This window comes from Petaurus breviceps, unplaced genomic scaffold (assembly GCF_028583685.1).
Source record: "Petaurus breviceps papuanus isolate PSGF00001 unplaced genomic scaffold, PetGlider_PUasm1.0 90683, whole genome shotgun sequence".
Taxonomy (NCBI): Eukaryota; Metazoa; Chordata; class Mammalia; order Diprotodontia; family Petauridae; genus Petaurus; species Petaurus breviceps.
This window is the reverse complement of record NW_027187308.1, coordinates 4,436,969-4,443,788: the sequence shown is the minus strand read 5'-3', so window position 1 is coordinate 4,443,788 and position 6,820 is coordinate 4,436,969. Positions and strand designations below refer to the sequence as shown.

At 36.1% G+C, this 6,820-nt stretch overlaps 1 pseudogene; it reads left to right on the top strand.

Annotated features, from left to right (window-relative positions):
- Positions 1-742: 742 nt before the first annotated feature.
- On the top strand, positions 743-1,957 carry LOC138144017 (farnesyl pyrophosphate synthase pseudogene; annotated as a pseudogene).
- Positions 1,958-6,820: the final 4,863 nt, after the last annotated feature.

Sequence of the window (6,820 nt, the reverse complement as noted above, 5' to 3'; positions counted from 1 at the left end):
GTCTCCTTAAAGATGATTGAATTAAGGACTTACTAAATGATTGAGTTACTAAATGATTGTACTTTGTTTAAAACTATGTGGCCACTTTTGTGAAAACTATGCAGCCATTTTATTGATAAGTTATGTCATGACATTGTGAATGCTGTACTTTGATTTCTGTACTTTGATAGCCTTAATTTACTGCTTAATAAATAGAGAGTTCACTATACTATGTAATCAGAACCTTGAAGCTGTTCACAGCAGCAGTCCTCTGGAAAGCTGCTCATACTTGCCTTTATAACACCACAACTTGCTTAGTCATTCCCCAATTGATGGGCATCACCACAATTTCCAATCCTTTGTTACCAAAATTCTACTAGTTTTAATTTGCCGGCTATTTCAAATATCCATATACTGACCTTTAGGTAGCAGTAAATCACCAGCATTTTAAATTAGTTCTGATCATTCAATTGATACTGATTAAAAATTTTGTTATTTGGTTGTTTCATTCATGTCTGACTCTTTGTGACACCATTTGGCATTTTCTTCACAAGGATACTGAAGTGATTTGACATTTCCTTCTCTAGCTCATTTTACACATGAGGAAACTGAGGCAAACAGAGTTAAGTGATTTGCCCAGAGTCACACAAGTAATAAGTACCTGAGGCCAGATTTGAATTCAGGAAGATGGGTCTTGTTGACTCTAGGCCTGGCACCTTATCCAATGTGCCACATAGCTTCCAGATTAATAAATTAGCAGGCAGCTTTCCTTCCCCGCAAACGGCCAGAAAAGATTGGCTGCTTCCAGGTACCAGAATGAACAGAGATCAGAAATCAGTTTTTGCCCAAGACAAGCAGGACTTTGTCCAGCATTTCTCACAGATTGTAAAGATTCTGACAGAAGATGGGATGGAGCATCCTGAGGTGGGAGATGCCATAGCCAGGCTCAAGAAGGTCCTAGAATACAATGCCCTTGGGGGAAAATACAACCAAGGCTTATCAGTGCTCATGGTATTCCGGGAGCTGGTGGAACCCCGAAAGCAGAATGCTGACAGTCTACAGAGAGCACTAGCAGTGGGCTGGTGTGTGGAACTGCTCCAGGCTTTCTTCCTAGTAACAGATGACATCATAGATGCTTCTCTTACCCGCCAGGGACAGCCATGCTGGTATAAGAAGCCTGGCATTGGCTTGGATGCCATCAATGATGCCATGTTATTGGAAGCCTGTATCTACCGCCTCCTGAAGCATTACTGCCATGGGCAGCCCTATTACATGAACCTCATGGAACTCTTCCTACAGAGCACTTACCAGACTGAGATTGGCCAAACCCTCGATCTTATCACAGCCCCTCAGGGCAAGGTTGATCTTACCAGATTCACTGAGCAGAGATATAAGACCATTGTCAAATACAAGACAGCTTTCTACTCCTTCTACTTACCATTTGCTGCTGCTATGTACATGGCAGACATAGATGGGGAGAAAGAACATGCCAATGCCAAGAACATCCTTCTGGACATGGGGGAATTTTTTCAGATTCAGGATGATTACCTTGACCTTTTTGGTGACCCCAGTGTGACTGGCAAGATTGGTACTGACATCCAGGACAACAAATGCAGCTGGCTGGTGGTGAAGTGCCTTCAGCTGGCATCATCTGAGCAAAGAAAGATGTTGGAGGAGACTTATGGACAGAAAGATCCAGAGAAGGTTGCCAAAGTGAAGGAACTGTATGAGAAACTTGAATTGCCTGCTCATTTCACCAGGTTTGAAGAGGAAAGTTACAGTAGACTGATGGGGCTCATTGAGAAGCATTCATCACCCCTTTCCCCATCTATCTTTTTGGAAATGGCAAAGAAGATCTACAAACGTCAGAAGTGACCAAGGAATTGGACATGGGGAGGGAGGCAGGGAGGGCAGGGCACACCATGTGTGGAATTGGGAGAGGATGTACTCTCAATAAATTATGGCTCTTTAAAAAAAATTTAGCAGGCATTAATTAAACTAAAATCATGAGCCATGATTGCTGAAAAGATTTTGTAGTGGGTAATAAATATCATTAGACTCTACTAAGGTCTGGAAAAATTTTGGTTGTCTCGACAACCCAAGATAAGACACTTCAGTTAATAGTCTTGATCCTTAAAATCACTAAATTTCAGTTGGCCTCAACTTGTCCTTATAATGCAATCTTCTCATTCATCCTCTGTACAAGTTAGAGTACAAGTCTTCCACTTCAACTTCCTGGAAACTCATATAGAAAATCTTTTATCATCCTCTTGAAGCTTTTGTTGAATGAACAATGCATGTATTCATATAAAATACATATCAAGATTAATCCTTCTGAGACACCACTATCATTATGCCATTCCCCCAATTCATAAACTTTAAACAATTTCCTATGGCTCTAACATCGATAGCCTGTGACTACCCCATGTGGTGATATTCCCTTAGTTTATATTCTGAGATAAAAGAGTAGGGTTAAATGTTAATTTCGATGGCAATTGTCCTTCAGAGCAAAAATGAATTGGTTCTAGTCATAAGAAGTCTCTAATATTCAGTGCTTCTCTTAACATAAAGTTTAAAATAAATGGCAACCTTATCTCATTATACGTCTGAATAAATAAAAGAATATTAATGTTTCTGTTATATGGTTTTTCAGTGTTTTTTGTGTGCATCACTAAATGCAGGAAAAAATAAAATATAGATTGTTGATTTACCAGTGGTTAATGAATATCCCCTCTAGAATGTAAATAGATGTTTCCAAAAACCAGAGTAATGTGAAATGTAGCCAGACTATATTTGCAAATTGATGAGGGCTGAGCCTTGGTCTCTAAAGGCTTCAAAGTTCCCTGTTAAACTATTTAAGTAATTGCATTTTGTTTTTTATTCCAGCACGATTGCAAGCTTTTATGGAAAGGTGCCCTTCAGAAATACAGAAGTAGAAAAAAAATCATCCCTTTGTGTTATGTTTCTACTGTTGATATGAGAAAATAATTATGCAATAATATTTTAAAAGTTTTATTTGCCTACAAAAAATGCAACTGGATTATTTATTTTCCCTCACTAAACAAAATTAAATAGTTATGATGTATGTATATATGTCTACATTACATATGTTTAAATTTGTAGATTATATGTATACATGGATTCATCCATGCATAAATGCATCACATATTTAAAATCCCAGAAATAATCTATAATAAAGACCATAAGCAAACTAAATGCTGGTAAGATATTTAGCCATTTGGCAACTCTATAATTTGGTTCATCAAATAGTCATCGATTGTGAGCATCAGCAAGAAGTATGTCAACACATAAATATTGTATGTAGAAGACTAGCTGCACTTAGATTGATGATTAATAGCTCTGTTGTTAGTAATCTATTGTATCTCTTTTGCATGGAAAATGCAATTAGAAACACATTTCCGACTATCCAGACAGCCCTTATGCCTACATGGCATAAAATTGAGATTTTAGAGTATGCCCTTTACAGAGTCTAATAAATGTAGCTCTAGCTACCACATTAAAATAGTACCTTTGGGACCTTAAACAGTTCAGAAGACCACAATTTGACTTACCATTCTTCCTCTTTATACCCTTTTTTTGGCAAAGTACATGAAATTATTGTGTATATGTTTTTGTGTTTTTAATGACTCACAGTTGAAAAAAAAAGTTCAACAAAAGGCTGCTATCAAAAGTCCTACCAGAATAAATTCTTATACGTGCAGGGAAGAGAATCACACAGCAGTAGGGAAACAGATTTTGCTGTCTGACTTCCAAAGTATTATTATAAAACATGAGTAAAATAGGTTTTTAAAATATGAAAAATACCTTTATTGTGTCCTTCTTTGGGTTTATCAGCATATCTACTGTAAACCGGGGATTATGAATCAACAGAAATTCACTCCAGTCTAAAAATTGTCATAGACGGTTTCTCTTTCAAAGAAAATGGTGATCATCATGATCACCATTACTTATTCTGAGGGAATGTTCATGTTCTTGAAAGAGGGGGTAAAAGAATGAAAGAGAACAAATGTGCTGAAGAAAAGCACTGAACAAAGCTTATAATTTCATAATGCCACAAAACAAACAGCACATGTCACTGGGATATTTTTTTTCCTTATTTCTGAGAAAACAGAGCAGGTAAAAAAAAAATCTTACATAAGACCATTTGTTTCATCCCTATTATTGCCTCTTTCTTCTTGAAATGACAGCATGTATTTTATATCCGCTTCCTTATGCAAGTATTTGTCTTTCTATTAGAATGTCTGCTCTTTGAAGGCAAGTGTACTTTTGTTGTTGTCTTTGAATCGGTACCACTTAGCAAAAGTGTCTTACACAAAAAAGTATTAAAGAAATGCTTGTTGAAATTAATTGAAAATAAGTAAAATCATGTAAAAACTAGGAGAATATTTAAAGAGGAAAATAATTCTAATGCAAAGTTATAGATTTGAAATTCAGTTCATTTTTGTCTTAGAATCCTTAGTGCCTAGCATAATTTCTTTCAGAAGAGGGCGACAAGGGAATGGGAACTAGCATTTATTAAGATCCTACTATGTTCCAAGTATTGTAAGGATTTTATACATATTAATTGTCACAACAACCTTGGAAGGTAAGTTTTAGTTATTATTATGCCCATTTTTTCAGGTGAGTTAACTGAGGTATATATACATATATGTGTATGCACATACATACACATTCATATGTATATGCATGCATTCATACACATGTACATATAATATATTCTACAATAATATTGTGTTTTATATTATATTATATACAATATATTTGAAAGTTCTCTCTCCCTATCTTTATCTGTTGTATCTATATCATTTTTCTTCCATTTTTTAAGAGGACCAGTGATATCATAGAATGAAGATGTGTATAAATTGGATTTAAGTGAGGCAAAGTCATCAGCCTCACTCCTTTCTGTGTCATTGAAATCCAGAGGCAAGAAAAAAGATAAGATGACTGGCAATGGCCCAAGGTGCTGTGGAAGACCCTGACATCATCGATGTCTGACTAAGTTCTAAGTGCCTCATGGCACTCACTTCAACTGCCTTCATAGCTGTTGGAACAAATTGTTTTCATCCACTCATTCTGCCAGGGGATGTCTTCACATGCGTGGGCTAGATTTAACCCTAATTCACTAACATATTTGAGGCCTGTAAGCTACCCTCAACCTGAAATCCTGGGTAACTGACATTTCAAATGTGTTAGTGAATGTTTTGGGGTATTCAGGAAGGACTACCACCTCTGACAGGAGGGCTTACTGAGCCCTTTTCCTGGGTTGCTCATGCACATTTGGTATCCACCTGTCACTCAACTCTCACCTGGGCCTCCAAGAAGCTTTAGTATGCACAGCAGCTACACCCTGGTAAATTTACTTGCACACACACATGTGATACATATATATGTAGATATAGATATAGATTACATACACATCTACATATATAAAGAATTAATTAAAGTTAATGAATACAAAATACAAATATATGCAAAGTCATTAAGTACAAGGTAATCTGAGAGGAAAGGCATTGAGTGTGTAACTAATGAAGTACTTAAATACAGGTTCAATTGTTGCATATACACACACGCATACAAACACACACATGATTTTCCTCAACACAAACAGTATATAATAGACAAGGGGAGAGGTAGAGTTTCATGCCTTCAAGTCTTAAGATGACCATTACTAGAACTTTTTATTTTTTTCTATCCGTGCCTTCCTACTATGGCATTTATCACATTCTTGATACAAGAGGAGTATAGCAAATACTATAGTCTTTTTTAATTTTATTGGCTTCCTTAATGAAAGAAAAATTAAAACAACATGGAGTTTAGACTTTAATAATATATGTTGTCCTCCTCCCCCCAGAGTTGTAAACTTTAGGATATTTGGAATAGAAAATAAAGGCAAGAATCCTAGCCTCTCAGTATAACTAAGGCATCACATAGCTGTGGCTCAGTTGGGAGAGGGGTGAGATCAGATAGTAATGCCCTTTATGCTGGCCTTTAAATAGTTGTTATCTTATGGTAGTGAATATGCTTGTTTCTCCATCTTACAGTTGGAGTTGAAACCTAGAAATGTTTGGTCTTTTGACAGCTCAGGTTCCATAACAGGCCTCACAAACTTGCTGATACTTAGTGGTAGACAAGGACTGTCCCAGTGAAAATAAGAGAAAAACAGAAGTTATCATGTAGTTATGGGGGTCAGATAGTGTAGCTCAGTGGTGGCTAGGTCAAATATTGGAAGTCAGTAAACCAAATATAAGGATCCCTGAAGGTCACATATTGACCTAGAAATCTACAAATTGATATTATCTTTGCTTCACTGCATTTTTATTTATCTCATTAAATATTTCCCAATTATATTTTAATCTGGTTCTGGATAAACTTGGGAGTGCTGTGGGCTGCATAGGAACCATGTATTTGGTACTTCTGGTATAGCTGATAGCTTACTCAGACTTATGATCAGAAGTCCTGTCTTTAAATTCTGACTCTGACACTAGCTATTGGCACATCACTTAATTTCTTCAAGACTCTTATTTTTTTCTCCTATGAAATGAGAGATAGCACCTACTTTATCAGATTGTATTGAGATTCAAATTTCATAGGTATCTATATCTATTTCTATATCTATACACATATATACATACATACACACATACTACCTGGTTGACACAGGAGTAATTATTATTAAGGAACAGGAATGATATGAGGAAATATATGAATTTGTGGATATTTTTAAGAATTTTAGGAACCAGAGTAATTTCAAAGACCTACACAAATTCAAATTTTCCCACAGAAGAAAATAAATTTTACTTAGTAGCAACTCCCTTTAACA